This window comes from Octopus bimaculoides, chromosome 2 (genome assembly GCF_046866305.1).
Source record: "Octopus bimaculoides isolate indiv1 chromosome 2, ASM4686630v1, whole genome shotgun sequence".
NCBI classification, from domain to species: Eukaryota; Metazoa; Mollusca; class Cephalopoda; order Octopoda; family Octopodidae; genus Octopus; species Octopus bimaculoides.
Window position 1 is genome coordinate 61336232 of NC_142929.1, and position 17680 is coordinate 61353911.

Consider the following 17680-nt stretch of genomic DNA (forward strand, 5'->3'; position numbering starts at 1 on the left):
AAATTGATCAGGGCCCCACCCATGCCAGGTTCCTTAACTACCCTCTCTATGATGTAGCGCATCAGATGGAGGTTGTCATGGATGCTCCTGCCCGGCACCGCGCACGTTTGCGCCTTGCCGATCAGTTTCTCGATGACAAGCGCCAACCGCTTGGCTAACACCTTGGCCAAAATTTTCAAGTCTGCATTGAGCAGAGTGATGGGCCTAAAGTTATCTATGACGTTCCCCTTGTTTGGATCTTTCTTCAGCAGCGTTACGGCTCCTCGACTCACAAAACCGAGACAGATAGATAGATAGATAGATAGATAGATAGATAGATAGATAGATGAATGGATAGATGTTTAATGCTCAACAGAAGAGAATGAATATCACAAAATCTCATTTCTCAATAATCCATCTTTTGACAAAAAATAAAAGTTTCTCATGAAACCCCAAAATTTTAGTTTTTATATTTTTAATATACCAGATACACAAAATTACAAATTGTCTATACATTGTTGTTGCTGATGATGTTGTTTAGCCACAGATCAGCTTTGATCAAGCAGCCTAATGATCAAAGGCATTCCAACCATGGCCATTTTATTTCTTTTTTAGGAAAATTTGATATTCCATTACCTAACATGTGTCCAGTTTTTAAGATGATAGAAAAGAGAAGTGTGACTTGAGGAAGAGATAGCAGCTATTTCTTATAGATTCTAGCATATCAAATGACCATATGGAAGTTCCCTCACTGGCTCTTCATAAAGCAAAATGGTTTTCAAAATACTTTCGATCTTTTACATTAAATTTTATGTTCCTAGTTCCTGGCTCTTAGATCCTCCAGTGCTCTCAGCACAACAGGCAGCAAGCCTTTTCCAGGCATCCTGATTGCTCACCTTCCTCCTGGCTCCACTTAGACCAACTCCTTCTCCTATCATGTCATCCTGGAACATACTGCATTACATCTTCCTTGGTCTTCCTCTTGGTCTTTTCCCTCTTCCAGTGTCCATACCATCACAATGGAAGCATGTCTCTCTGGTGATTATCAAAACACATGGCCAGTAGACCATATCCACTACTCAGTCACCATGTCCTGCTAACTTCCCATGCATGCTGCCCTTCTTGTCACCTCTTTGTTTTACACTTTGTTCTGGTAAGAGATGCCCAGGATTGAACATAGGCAGCACCTATGGAATTCCGACTATTATCTCGTGCCGCTAGTAAAAATCTAGGTAACTAAAGATAGTCTGAGCATTGACGTTCAGTAGCTCATAAAAAAGAATTTCTAAAATTAGCTAGCCACACCAACAACAAATAAGTTAAACATTGTAGGGAAGAAACAGAAATAGAAGCACAAGTTCAAATATTTATATACCTACAATGAAAAGTGTCAGTATTTTTAGCCAGAGTCTTATTTGTTTATTCACATACTAATGTTGATATGTAACAGAAGATAATGAAATGTATGATACCATTCACACTTTATTTTTATTTTTATTTTGCTCATTTATATATATATATATTTTTTTTTTTTTGTTAATCTTATTCAGAAACAAAAACTACCAACACTATTTCCTTTATTCTTTCAGTTCCTTGCACTGACTGTCTTACACAACACCATAATTACTGCTGAAAATTCTTTGTTATGCTAACTGAAAAGTTAGAGAGAAACAAAAGGAATACGCAACCAAAATTATGTTTTAATGAGAAGGGCAAATAACAGCTGGCTGGTTGTCTATAAGCTGGCTGACAGGATGGGTGGATGGATGGATGGATGGATGGATGAGTGGGTGGTTGGATGTCTGTGTGATTGGGTGGATGGGTGGATGGATGGATGGGTAGATGGATGGGTGGATGAGTGGGTGGTTGGATGTCTGTGTGATTGGGTGGATGGGTGGATGGATGGATGGGTAGATGGATGGGTGGATGGGTGGATGGATGAAGGGATGGGTAGATGGATGGATGAGTGGGTGGTTGGATGTCTGTGTGATTGGGTGGATGGGTGGATGGATGGATGGGTAGATGGATGGGTGGATGGGTGGATGGATGAAGGGATGGGTAGATGGATGGATGAGTGGGTGGTTGGATGTCTGTGTGATTGGGTGGATGGATGAAGGGATGGGTAGATGGATGGATGGATGGATAGATGAATGGATGGATGGATGGACGGATGAAGGGATGGGTAGATGGATGGATGGGTAGATGGATGAATGGATGAGTTGATGGATGGGTGGATGGATGGATGGGTGGGTGGATGGATGGGTGGGTTTGGATGGATGGGTGGGTTTGGATGGATGGGTGGGTGGATGGATGTCTGTGTGATTGGGTGGATGGGTGGGTGGATGGATGGACGGATGAGTTGATGGATGGATGGATGGATGGATGGATGGATGGATGGATGGATGGATGGGTGGATTGATGGATGGACGGATAGGTGGATGAGTGGATGGATGGTAAGCTATTTAGATGATTGAACTGAACGATAGACAGTTGGATAGATGGTGGGATGGTTGAATGTCTATATGAATGGTTAGATCCCTGGTGGTTGAATGGGTGTCTGGCATGTTGTAAGGTGGGGGTAGTTTGCTATAAGTTTCTGTGTAATGTACCACACAAAATTGTACCTGCACTTATTTAAGTTAAATGTTTTCACTTAAAATCTTAGAAGATTGTGACTGAAAGCATATCTGCTTTTGAATTAAGCTGTGACTTCTGAATGGGTTAAAAAAAAACAAATTTAGCTTTCACCTCTAAGACAAAGGTGGCAATATCAGCGATGAAGGAGGAGAGACGGGGGGAGGAGGACGACGAAAAAAGGAGGTGGAAGAAGAGGAGGAGAACTAATAGATATTATAAACTCTTCGATTCTCATAGTGTCAAGGTCAATTGTCATCCCTAACTAATAGTGCTTCCAGTATTACATGCTAAAATGAAAGAGAAACATTATTTACATTATTTACATCTGACAGATATTTGTCTTCATCTTGTTTGTTATTAACACAACGTTCCAGCTGATATACCCTCCAGCCTTCATCAGGTGTCTTGGGGAAATTTCAGACCTGGGTTCTCGTTCCTAAGGTATTTTTCGATGTTATTATTATTATTATTATTATTATTATTATCATTATTATTATCATTATTATTATTATTATTATTATTACTATTATTATTATTATTATTATTCAGGTCACTGCCTGGAATTGAACTTGGAATCTTGGGGTTAGTAGCCTGCATTCTTAACCACTACGCCATATGGTGTAGTGGTTAAGAACGCAAGATTGTTTAAGCAATGTGTTGGTGGATGGTTACTGGGTTGGATGTGGTGCTGATGAAAGAGCAATAACTCTTGAAATATGCATATACACCCCTTACCAATTTTTCTATCTTCGGTCACATTGTTTAAATTGACGTATCATAACTTCCAGTGCTGACTCTAAGTTCTATAGAAAACCTTAGGGATACACTTAAAAAATATATTTATTGAGAGATGTTTATATAATCAGCAGTAGAAATAGAGGTGATTGGGTGGGAAAATTTCAGGAAGCTACTGTTTCTGTTGGCAATAAAGAGCTTCTCTCTATGAATGAAATGCTGGCAGTATGATACCTATGTATGAAATACAATGAGTGCTGACTATGGAGGACATGCAAAAAATGGAAAGAAATGATGAGGAGCATGCTCTGCTAGATGTGTAATGTTAGTATAGATGGTTACAAGAAAACAAGTATGCTCAGAGAAAAAAAAAGTAAAATATAAATGGAAATAAAAACTAGGTATCGGAAGCTTCCCCTGTTGTATATAAGAAAGAAGAAAATGATGAAGTTTGGATATATGTTGTGCATGAAGAATGATAACCAGATAAAAATGTCAGATAATGGAAACAGAAGGAGTCACTGGTGGAAAAAGACTGAAGAGGATATTGATAGGAAGTGTTGAGGATTGATCCTAAAATGTTGAACCTCAGAAAGGAGATGATGAAGGGCCACAATAACTGGAGAGGCACTGTGTAGCAACTGACTCAACACTGAAAAATGGATGTAAGAATTATACAGGGGTGGGCAAAGGTAGGTATACAGTTGCTTAATATGAGCGGAATGTTCTTTTCATTTCTCTGTTTCTTTTCTATTCTATGAGTCTACGTCCTTTTTAATTAATTCTTTCTATAATAATATAATTATTCCTAATTTCAGATATTTATTATGTAGTTGGACCAATGATAAATGAAAGTGGGCCATTAAACAGTACTGGAAAACAGAGAATGCAGAAATGGTTAGATAAAAATGGACTGAAGAATTTCAAAGACCTGCACCTTCAAGATTAGCAGTTTACAGAACACATAACAAATTTGAGTAGACAAGGTTCATCTGCAATGCACAGAAAAGTGGTCAACTGGTCAAATTACCATTAAAGAAAATGAAATGCTTGAGACTCAAGCATTCACACAAAGTCTCCAGAAATCAAAAAGTGAGCTTCCAATGAGTTAGATGCCTCCCGCAAATCCCTTATTCAATTTATGAATCACTTTGGTAAAAAAGAAATAGAGAAATGAAACTTATATTAAGCAACTGCATTCCTACTTTTGCCCACTCCTATGTGTGTGTGTGTGTGTATGTGTGCATGTATGTATATATATATATATATATATATATATATATATATATATATAACAAATGATAAAGATGGAAATGGAATATACAAGAAACTTTATTGCTCACAATGATTGTTTCTACACATCTTGCATCAATTCCTTGTGGGTGGGATATTGTATAACTGGTTGTGGTGCACCTCTCAATGCAGACACATCACTTCAGGTGATGTTATAAGGGGTATCTCATTAAATAAACTCTGTTTTACTCAGTTTTGATACAGCATGCTATTAGTGACAGTGTTTAAGCTGTTAGGCAGGAATAGTGAGGGATGGATTTCATTGCAGCTTTATAGACAAAGACGGAATAATTAAGAAAAATAAGATGAAAAATAAAGATGAAACACAATAAAGTAAAACATTATTTGCGTTAATAGTTAGTATCCACATATGTATATATATATATATATATATATATATATTTACATATATATATTATGTATAGATCACACACACACACACACACACACACACACACACACACACACACACACACACACACACACACACACACACACACACATACATAAGTATATTTATATATTTAGCAGACAACACCTGTTGAAGCTATTAATTCTATGATGTGATCTGAACCAGCAAATGAGAACACTCTTTATTACTCACTAGCCAATGACAATATAACTTACATTGAAGTTGTGAAAGAGCTTTCTTACTCACAAGCAGATATCTGAATGACCAGAAGTGCTTTTTTTTTCCATTTTTGTGAAATTTCAAGTTTTCTGATTCTGAATCAACTTGCTAATACAAATAATATAAACTCTATAAAATGTGTTCAGTGTCCTTTCCTAAATGTATCTATCTATCTGTCTATTTATCTCTCCCTCTCTTTCTCTCTTTTTAGGTGTATATGTATATGTACATACATACATACATACATACATACATACATACATACATACATACATACATACATACATACGTACCTACATACATGATACATATCATCATCATCATCATTTAATAGCCATTTTCTATGCTGGCGTAAGTTGGATGGTTTGACAGGAACTAGCCAGCCTGAGAGCTGCACCAGACTTCACTTGACTGTTTTGGCTTGGTTTCTATGGCAGGATACTTTTCTAATGTCAGTCACTTTACAGAATGGAATGGACATCTTCTATGTAGCACCAGCATGGGTGCTATACATGTGGCACCAGCACAGGTGCTACATATATGGCACTGACACAGGTGCTTTTTATGTGGCACTGGCAAGGGTGCACTTTATGCGGCACTAGCACCTGTGATTTTGCAAGACAAGGGCCTCTTGGCTGATAGGGGGAGGGGGAGGAGGGCATCTATGTCATACTCATATATATATATATATATATATATATATATATATATATATATATATTGTAAACAAACTTATAAGTGCTGCATGTATTGGTATTCTACAGAAAAGAAAGGAATTTGTGAACATAGGAAAGCTGTGAAGACACCTTAAAAAATGGAGCAAAATTTTCTTTAGAAGATGGGAAAAAGTGGCCAGCAGAGGCCTGCTAACCCCTTTTTTCCATCTTTAAAGGGCATTTACCTGATTTTCTAAGTTGTCTTCACAGATCTTGTGTTTGAGAATTCCTTTATTTTCCATTCAATATATATATATATATATATATACACATATAAAAGTGATGCGAGAGTGTTCTGTGATAATATTTGGTGCCAAGTCATCACTGGTTATTGATTTATTGATACACTGTTCTTGTGTGTCTTTCTAATCATCCATTTTTCAGTGCAATTTTTTGATGACAATAATCTTTTCTTATACTAATAACATTAGATAAATTTAGTGGCCACTTTTCTTCTTTCATCTATTGCGTATACATAATTTCATAAGGTATTAGAGAGACATCAACCTAGATCAGGATTTACATAAATGAAATGAAGAACATGGTCTTGCATCTTTCTTAGTGTTTGGGTTTACACCAAATATTGTTTTAATTCTATGTTTTACTTATACCTTATATAGTCTTGTTAACTCATGCACAAACTACTTTTCATCTCTTATACATTGATAATCTTATACTAAGTATAAACTTACCTTCTTTGAACTAACAATGGAACCTCTGTATCAGTTGTTTCTGACCTGGGATTTGTGTGTATCCCTGGGGGGTTCCAGATAAGTGGTACAAAATATCTTTGTGCTGGGTTCATAATTTCAAAAGGCTGCAGTGTAATATGTATAACTACTCAGTTATGTACATTTTTCAAATGAGAAGTAACAGAGTTTGTTGTTAGTAAATAAAAATGGTTTGTTGAGTAGGCAGACTTTAAAAAACCTGGGATCTGTTGGAAAATTCATTTAAATGAAAAGGTCTTTGATTGAGAATCAGTGTTCTTTGTAATTGCTTCACTAACTAGAAATAGCAGACAAATCTCTCATACCACACATCTTAACATTTTAAAATAAGGAGAAAGGACACACTGGCTTCTGCAGCAATTTTTGATATACAAAAGGACAGGGTGGTCAATATTGGAATGCTTTAATCATAGATTTGTTCATGAAGGGCTGACCTGAGACTGAACAGTAACTTTAATAACAACACACTGTTCTATCTACATATAGGATGCCATGAAGGATACTGTCTGCTAGGTCTTTGAGCAACTGTGTTTTCTGAAGACTGATCATCTTTTCTTTTCTAATAGTACTTCATTTATTTGTGATTTCTCTGAAATATATGTCCCTTTCAAACATAGACACATTTGATGTTTACATCTCCCTACTTGCCATTACACCTACTGTCCTACTTGTTGAACCCATGTACTGAATACTCATTTTTTTTTTATCATAATAAAGAAAAAGTGGGATAAAAACTTCCAGAGGAAGAAGATAAAATGAGTCAGTATAAAATCACATATCTATGCATATGTGTGTATGTATTTGTATACAGTATGTATGTTGTGTCTGTACAAATTATATAAAATTGTTAGTTAGGTGAAAATATTTAAACCTCCATTGGACAGTGAAGATCACATGGATGCTTCAGCAAACCAGTGATAGTTTTTTCATTGCATGCTCCACGTGGTAGAGCAGACAGGATGTTCGCACCAGTTAGTCAGTGTTCTATAGGGTGTGACATTTCAGTAACTTACTACAGGGTGCCATCAGGTCATATATTAGTTTGTGTGGCTGCATGGTATAGATATAGATGAGAGGTAGTAAGACCCAATTATTGTATGCAAGATACTCATTTATGTCACTATGAGTGGGATTATAATCTCTGCAATTGTGAAAGGCCTAGAGTGGTATTTCTAGATTATCAGAAGCTAGTAGCAAATAGGTCATTAGCAGGTCATATCTCTGATGACAATAATAGACATATTCCTATACAAAGCATTATAACTTTCAGCGCTATCTTTAAATTCTGTAGAGAATCTGTAGAGAAGCGGAGGACACAATATTAACTTATAAACCTTTAATATACTTAATAGTAGTTTATGGCAGGAAAACGAAATATGGTGTCCCTACCAGCAATTAATCTATAAATATAATGATGCCCATCTAGGTACTCACAATATTAAGGACTTGGAAACACTTTAATACTTTAGTGCTTAAACAGGCCATATCCAACCCAAATACTGTTTTATAGTCAAACCAGCCAGATCAAGCCTTTCATACCCATAATGTTACTCTAAAAATAAACAATCATGTCATCAAAATCTTAAACCCACAAGATAATACGTGATTAATTCAAAACAATGTGAATAAATAAGAATTACATTTAATAAAGCGATCTGAATGCTAAAGGGTTAAACATTTAGGACTCTCTAGGTGCCATAGTTTGTGATGATCTTTATATAACACAGAAATATAACTGACACCAGAGTTTATTCTTTCATGGCACAAATCATTACTTCTTCAGTGGGCTATATATCCTATATATTTAAGTTACTTGTTGAAGGTAAGCCATATATTTATGTAAATATACATACCATTTCATTCTCCTCCTTCAATAATCGATTTCTATCAAAGATACAAAGCCACACAATTTAGTAGGCTGTTACAGTCAATTATATTGACTCCAGTAATTGACTATACTTAAATTATCGAACCCAGATGATAAAAGGCAAAATTGATCCTGAAAGGATTCAGATTCAGAATATAAAGGGACATAACTAAATACTACAATGCCTTTTGTCTGACACTCAACATATTCTGCCAATCCACCTCTCTCGAATCATCAAAATTAGCAATAAAAGCCATTACAGCTTATTGATATATTTCAAGTAAGCACATATGCATATATTGATTAAATAATGATTTACAGACTTTTCCAAGATACCTCTCCCAATTACTTCACCTATACGGTGGACTTGCTTGACCCCTTGATTGTTTCACTTTATATAATTTTTACCAGTTGACTTTTTGGGTATTGCCCAAGTTGCAAATTAAATATATATATATATTTGGTGGATTGGTGGGGAAAGGGATGGGGGAGTATTTTTTTTTTTTCAATCCTGATTACTGACATCTGGTAAATGTTAGCCAAATTTTAGCAGCCACGCCTCCTGTTATTGGAATCCATTCAATACGGTTTTGATCATTTCTTTTATTTTAAATACTGCTGCTTAAAAACATATTAAGCTATTTCATCAAATAATGCCAGTTTATTACAATGGAAAAGAATGCAAAATAAATATACAAAAGCTTATAATTTCTAAAACAGTATAATTATTTTTTTGTTCTAATATATAACTATTGTGGTGTTATGATATAATGACCTCAACTGTTATTTAAAAAAAAACATTATTTCTACAAGTGACAATGAAATAATAGTTTCAAATTTTGGTACATGGTCAGCAATTCTAGGGGAGGATTATGTCGATTACTTCGGCCTCAGAGCTCAAATGGTACATATTTTATTGACCTTAAAAGGATGAAGGGCAAAGCTGACCCCAGTAGAATTTGAACTCAGAATGTAAGGAGCTGGATGAAATGCTACTAAGCATTTTGTCTGATGTACTAATGATTCTGCCAGCTCACCCCCTTGAATGGAATAATATGGACAATTACTCAAAGCTCTTAGACAAAATACAACCTTCAACAAACTAATGGAGAAACCCTGTTCAGTACACTTTCTGTGACACAACAGTAGTAACCCTAACCCTAACCCTAACCAGTAGCAACTTGGTGTGTTTGGCTACCAGCCGAGGCTCCACTGCTTGTCAGGCTAAGAAAAGCAAACTATCAAAGTGTAAGTGACTCTCTGACAGGTTTCTGGTCAAGCCTGAGACAGTGGAGACCTCTGACATTTTCAACCCCAGACCATATCCTTGCTCACCACTATTGGAGTGGAGATGGTTATTTGTAAGCACAAGTCCCATGAGTCAGAGTGGCTGTTCCAATGCATTTCATTGACCATCGTCCAGGGCAATACCTTTTCCATTTTGTCTGCTGGGACCATTAGGCAGTCTGAATTACAAGGAATTATACATTCCATTCCTTAATGTAAGGTTACTCCTTACGAATTACTTACTCTTTACTCTTTTACTTGTTTCAGTCATTTGACTGCAACCATGCTGGAGCACTGCCTTTAGTCCAGTAAATCGATCCCAGGACTTATTCTTTGTAAGCCTAGTACTTATTCTATCGGTCTCTTTTGCCGAACCGCTAAGTTACAGGGACGTAAACACACCAGCATTGGTTGTCAAGCGAGGTTGGGGGGACAAACACAGACACACAAACACCCACACACATATATATACTTGGTTAAATTCCTTTCTTTTTTTTGTTTCTTTTTTGAAAATCTAACCATTATTGGTGCCATCTCTTTCTGTAACTTTTGTTGCTGTTGCTGTTTAGCTCTTGGCTAACCTTGACAGAACATGATTATGAGGATTATGATCAATGGCATTCCAGCTTCCAGCAGTGTTTTTTTCTTTTCAAATACAGTGTAACTAGGACTACATCAGCATCAGGTATGAGCTCCGCTATATCTAAGATAGAAAATATGGCAGTTTTTCCTATTTGGTTGACAACCATATAGCAATTCCTGGATTACCATGTAGATGTTGAAAGGAAGAGGAAATAACATTAGAACAACTAAAGACAATTCAGTACTTGTATGACCAAAGCAATTTCTTCCATTGAAAAATAGACATAAGTAGGAATATGCATATGTATGTATGTATATTTTATATACATAATACACATATATATACATACATGTATGAATGTGTGTGTGTGTGTGTGTGTGTGTGTGTGCATATATATATGTGTGTGTGTGTGTGTGTATGTGTATTTATATACATGTATTTATAAGATGTGTACATATACATACACATATGTATATGTGTGTGTGTGCATATAATCCAAATTAAGGGAATGGAGCAGGTAAAATCCAGGTTACATATGTTTCCTAGCTAGCAGAACCTCAGAAGTAATAATTACTCAATGAGGGGTACTCCACAAGCTACTCATCAAGTTGAAGATATCTTAGTTAAATGAAAGTTACATTGTCATTGTGGAGGCGCAATGGCCCAGTGGTTAGGGCAGTGGACTTGCGGTCATAGAATCACGGTTTCGATTCCCAGACCGGGCGCTGTGAGTGCTTATTGAGCGAAAACACCTAAAGCTTCTCGAGGCTCCGGCAGGGGATGATGGCAAACCCTGCTGTACTCTTTCACCACAACTTTCTCTCACTCTTACTTCCTGTTTCTGTTGTGCCTGTAATTCAAAGGGCCAGCCTTGTCACACTGTGTCACGCTGAATATCCCGAGAACAACATTAAAGGTACACGTATCTGTGGAGTGTTCAGCCACTTGCCCGTTAATATCATGAGCAGGCTGTTCTGTTGACGGGAGTGCCAACAACAACAACATTGTCATTAAGGAATCTCAAGTTAACTTGCTGGAAATATAATTTTAAATGAATGATGAAGCCAGGAGAATGGAGTGTAAAAACAAAATAGAAAAACATGTATGAAGAAATAAAATGGTCAGTAATAGAAAAATAAAAGAGGTCAAAAACATGGGAGTGGGTAATTGTCTAAAGTTGTTAAGAATAAAGAAAAGGAGTGGGGGTAGAGGGGGAATTTAGGTCAGCTGGATGGATAGATACTGACTGGGGTTAATTTGCTATGTCAACAGTGAATAAATATATTATAGCACCCATGCATAGACATTTATACTGAATCTAAAGAAAAGAAAAGAATTTCTAGAAGTGAAATGGTCAAGAATGAGAAGAAAAAGAAGAGAAGAGGTCAAATATTTAGAAGTGGGAGTAAGGTGGATTTGCTAGGAAAGAAGACAAGGGAAGAAAGAGGAGATGGGTGATAAAGTTACCAGTCATTAGAGGAACATAGCAATCATAAGTAAATTGGTGGCTTACTGCTTAATAGTAAAACTATATATTCACATATTTGTGTGCACGTGTGTACGTTCTCTGTGCACCTATAGTATCCTATAGGTATGCATGCATGCACATGCACCTGTATATTTTTATGTGCAGAGAGGAAGGTGTATGTTACAAATACATAGACAAGCTTCAAGTGGAGGTGAGAGGAATAATTAGGGAATAATTGGGGAGAGTGCTAATATTTGCACCTTAAGAATGTGTTATATAACTTGTGTTTGCAATTAAGAATTAAGTTGCTCTGTTCATTCAGGCAATCGCTGCATTGCATAAGAGATAAGACTTCTGTGATGCAGAGATAAGACTTCATTTGTTGTCATAACTGTTATACAGCTTTGCATTGGCATTTTAAATTGTATAGAACCAAGGGATCTCTTCTGTTTGGCTGGACCTATGAAAATTCTAAAGTTTAGTGAAAATTTTAAAATTTGGTGCATATATGTAATTTTCCACATTGAATCTTTACTTTTTCCAGAAAAATTCTTACTAAAAGTTACAGAGGTTTAAAGCTGGATAATTTTTACCCAGTCAGAAAACAAGATTTGGAAGCTGTCATCTTGTATGTGACAGCAAGTGCTGTCAACTGTAAACAAATGAAATATTGGTGGAATCCAGCTTTATGCACATCATATAACCCATCATAACTTTTTAATTTTTCGGAATTTTCTGAAAATTTTTGCAAATCTATATTCAATACATGGGAATTCAAATGATAATAAAAAACCCAGAAAAAAAAGAAAGTTTTCATGTGTGATTTAAAGCCTATTTAGCTGTTATTTTTAGCACATGTCATACTGCATGTGTTTTAAGCATTTAATAAGCAACAAAAAGAACACATGGTAAGAAGCTTGGTAACAGCTTTGCTTGTTACTATGGAAGCAGATACCTATATGTCCGTGGCTTTTGATTGGCTAAGATTACCCCAAATTTGCAAATTTTAAAAGCTATTAATTCTTTATCCATTTATGGCAGAAATGAATTTTATGTCAATGATTACTTTACAAAACTTCACCATTACATCAAATATGAAATCAATTGGAACAAAAATTGAAGAAACTGAAAAGTAGCAACCAAACAGAAATGATCCAAACTGAGTTTTGTTTTAAGTTATGAATGAGCCGAGATAAAGAAGTGCTGTTAGTTCTCACTTAAGATTTAAAGCTAGAATAGTGCTTACAAACTCTGACCTTGTACGTGAATACCATACACTTATATACAATATTTTTTGTAAAGCATCTATTATCTAAGGGAAAGGAGGGGACGTTTACAGCGACATAGGATTCTAGAAAATGCTAAAGTGGAGTTTGCAGAGTTATGATTATCTAGGGATTAACTTGGTGTTATATGCATTATCTGCCGCAGCGTTAGGATTGGTATTTATTAGGGTGGTCATCCAGGGGATGTAGCTTATAATAGTTCTCACTTCCAGTTATATAATTCCTATCATTGTCTATTTCAGTGATGGGTATAGCTGGATCACTAAGTTTCTTATTGTTAAGTTGCTGGATTATACCAGTAATGTTAATTGTGATGGAGTCAGAAAATCTAATTGATTGGATTTTTATTCACATTCACAACAACTCTATATGCTAACCATGAACTATAAAATAACTTTGTTTAGCTTTAAAAAAAAACATAATATAAGAAAACACTATGCCTATCACACCAAACCACAAATTCACTCTTAGTATATATTAAAAAACCACAAGATTGGAGAAGCTTTTCATTATGTATCTAACTTTTTTCTCCATTTGTGCTCCAGCATTCATGCTTACTAATAATACACATACATTTGAGCAAGCACACAATATATCTTTCCAGCCTTTGCAAGTCTTTTGCATTCAAAGCTCAATACCTCACAGCATTATGTAATTTGCCCTTCATTCTGAGAGCAGAACTGTTTGTTGACAGCAGAAGTTACAGCTTCCTAAACTTTTTCCATTTCATTCTTGCTTTGGCTGCAATACCTTCAAACTACCACCTCTATTACCGGTAATGGCATCTAGGTAACAGAAGCTATTGCCTATTCCTATGGAATCTTCTACCCATGTGAAAAAATATATTCATGTATACTTATATCAATAATTATAGCTGTGCATTCACCATATACAGAATCTGTTTTAGTCTTTAGCCAGGCTATAATTTCACTGCATCACTTATTCATCTATACCTTGCATTGGATATACCATATAAAATATCTATCAACTCATTTTCTGCCTATCAAGTACATCCATTTCCCTGATTGTAACAGTCTTAACTTGTTTCCTATTTACTGTATCTACATTGAGGCCTCTCAATTCCAAGTTTTGTTTCCATATCTGGAATTTCTTTCTAAATATTCTACAGATTCAGCAATGAAGACTAGGACTTCAGCAAACAAGAGTTCCCATGAACAATCATTCTTAAACTCTTCTAAAGAATTATAATAAACAGGAGGTAAGAAGGCCCAGAATTGAGCCTTAATAGACATTTTCCTGCATGATAATTTATTGCTGCATGATAATTTATTGCCAGACTCATTACCAGCTTTCACCTTTCTGAAGCTAATTCTGTACATGTTTAGTATGGTTCACAAACCATTCATGTCCACCTAGTTTTCTTGACCTTATATTCAAACGGACTATACCTCTCTATTATTTATCATTTCACAAAGCCTAAAGGATTTAGAGTGGACATTAACAGATTGAAACAACACTTGGACGTTTTGATTGTCTAATATCCTGGATGAAGATGCCCCTCAGGAAGCATTACATATGAGAACAGCAGCATCAAACACTTTCAATTGCCAAATACCAAACTCAGTGTAAAAACTACAATATCATTGCTTTATGATCCCACCATATCTGCACTCACATTTGAATGTTAGGAGCTTTGACAAATAATATTTTTAAAGCAATTATTAGAGGGCATTTTAAGCAGAGCACTTTGTTAAGGAAATGAATACCCCATTTTATGAATTTCATCAAATATTTTTGGGGAGCTTTTTATCTTATTTATTTATTTATTTAATTGCTTGTTTGTTAGTTAGTTATTCAGTTAGTTTGTTTGTTTGTTTATAGCTGACATAGACCATTGCTTTCCTTAAATTCTGTTTTATGTCTTTTTAGCCTCTAAGCTTTAGAAAGATTAGCTGTTATCCATTTTAACATTTTCAGCAATGACACAAAGAAACTTAAACATACTCACATAGCTTATTTAGTGATATTAAATGGATAAGAGAATTTATGCAATGAATAGCAATAATATATCTACATAAAATGTATTATATAGAAACACATTTTTAGATATTTTTAAAATAAAATTGTCACAAATGACTGTAATAATGCTTTGTAGAAATAGAAATAGATGTTATTATGTTTCAGATCTGATATTAAACAAATGTAATCTATAAATAATATTGAATGCTCTAAGTTCAAACTACTTAACTATAAGATCCAACTTAAGATTACCTCCATTCACTGATATGTCAACATGAGCTTACTTTCTTCAATTACTTTGGTTTCAGTGTCTTTATCATTCTGTCAGAAACAAAAAACCAAATTGAAGGGAAAATATAAACAACAGCAAATGAGAGGATGATTGGGTTTCTTGCCCATAAGCATTAAACTTATTGGTTCTCAAAGCTTTTATTTTTATTTATTTTTCTATTAAAGGCCATCTTAGTTTGTAGCCACCATGTAAGTATTTAAAAACAGAAAAATAGTATCAATGAAAATAAATAAATATAGGTTAAATGTTACTTTGCTTATTTATTTGAATGGATTTAAGGAGAATCTATGAGATAATTTATCACTTTTTACAATATTACCCAGAATGTTTATATTCCTGGTTGAAGTGAAATAACTTGCAGGAACAATTCATACAAAAATAAATAAATAGATAAATAAAATAAAAAAGAAAATAAAAGGAAGGAAAAAAAACGTTTGTTTTGGAAAAGTTTAATTTCCTTTTTAGATCAATCAGTAATGGCAATAAATGACCAGAAAGACCCAGCTGTACTAAAAACTAATCAAAGATTTCCTCAGCCAAACCTAGAGTCATCATTAAGGTGGAGAAGATATATTATATTCTATCCAAAATTCATTGTACTGACATCAGCTTATTAGATAAGTTGCTGCTTTTGAAACAATTGCGTTCTCTCTCTCTATCTCTTCCTTACTCTCTTTCTCCATCCCCCCTTCCTTGCTCACTATTTATCTCACAGACAGGAGAAAAATAACACGGTTAATAAAGGTAAAAAATGAAATATATCGGCTTTAGTGAGTGTGTATGTGTGTGTATGAATGCCTGTCTGTATGTGTGAAAGAGATAGATAGATAGGTAGGTAGATAGATAGATAGATAGATAGATAGATAGATAGATAGATAGATAGATAAGAGGGACACACAAAGACAAACAGACAGACAGACAAGCAGGCAGACAGATAGATAGATAGATAGACAGATAGATAGATAGATAGATAGACAGATAGATAGATAGACAGATAGATAGATAGACAGAAAAAGGGAGAGAAAGATAAATAGAAAATATTCTCACATCAACTCTCCCTGTCTCTCTCTCCCTCTTTCTCTCTCTCCCTCTTTCTCTCTCTCCCTCTTTCTCTCTCTCCCTCTTTCTCTCTCTCCCTCTTTCTCCCTCTCTATCTATCTATCTATCTATCTATCTATCTATATCTGTCTATAACTAGACTAAATGCATCTATTACATGTATCACTTAAATTTAAAACCAATTTATTGAATGCTTTTGTGAGAAGATATATTAAACTTCCATTAAATTTCTTGCTCAGTCAAATCTTTCCTTAACAGACTTCCAATAACTTTACTTCTGGTGACAAATTGTCAAAAGATTTTTAAAAATAGATTGAAGGTGAAATATCAGATAGCAAGGATACTATAATCAAAATACAAATTCTTTTAAACTATACTGTTTTTTCACTAAATAATTCTGCTTTATTATAGATGCAGGTATGGCTCTATGCTAAAAGATTTGCTTCCCAGCCTCATGATTTCAAGTTCAATCCCACCATATGACACCTTGAGCACCTTCTACTATAGCCTCAGACCAACCAGTCTTGTGCTTTGATTTGGTAGACAAAGACTAAAAGAAGCCCATCATACAACTGTCAGACAAACAGTAGTGTGAAACTCTGAGTAAGAGTTTGTGAAGATTTTTCAGCTTTAATAAAAGGTATATTATTCAGCCTTTGGTTTTGGAGTACAATTTTTTCTCCCTTGTTTTGCATTTTTGTGCTTACTTGTGTGTATTTAAATACATGCACACACAATTCTTACAAACATCAAGTAGATAGTTAACTACTTACAAACACCATTCTCCCCATTCTTACAAACACCAAGTAGATAGTTAACTCATTTCATGATCATGAGCGCACAAAACCTCACATGTGTGTATGCTCACATTTTCATGGATGCTTGTATGAGCGAGTGTACTCGCACCATGCAGCTTACCCAAGGGCGTTTATACATCCATATTTGTTAATGGTTATTTTTAATATTTTTCTCACTGTATTGCATGTTCCTTTTTCTCCTTTTTTTTTCATCTGTGATTTTATTTTTGATCTTCTATATAAATGATGATATTTCCTCTGACTGGCTACTTTTCTTTCAACAAAACAATAAGTTACATTGCAGAACTGTTGTCTTAACAAGTTGGATCTATTTATCTC

General features: G+C 35.0%; 1 long non-coding RNA gene across 1 annotated transcript; it reads left to right on the forward strand.

Moving 5' to 3' along the window:
- The first annotated feature begins 1492 nt into the window (after positions 1-1492).
- Positions 1493-17216, forward strand: LOC149137086 (uncharacterized). The gene is made up of 4 exons (XR_016239198.1): positions 1493-4043; positions 4170-4443; positions 14343-14432; positions 16956-17216. It is a non-coding gene; the product is annotated as an uncharacterized LOC149137086 (long non-coding RNA).
- The last annotated feature ends 464 nt before the right edge of the window (positions 17217-17680 follow it).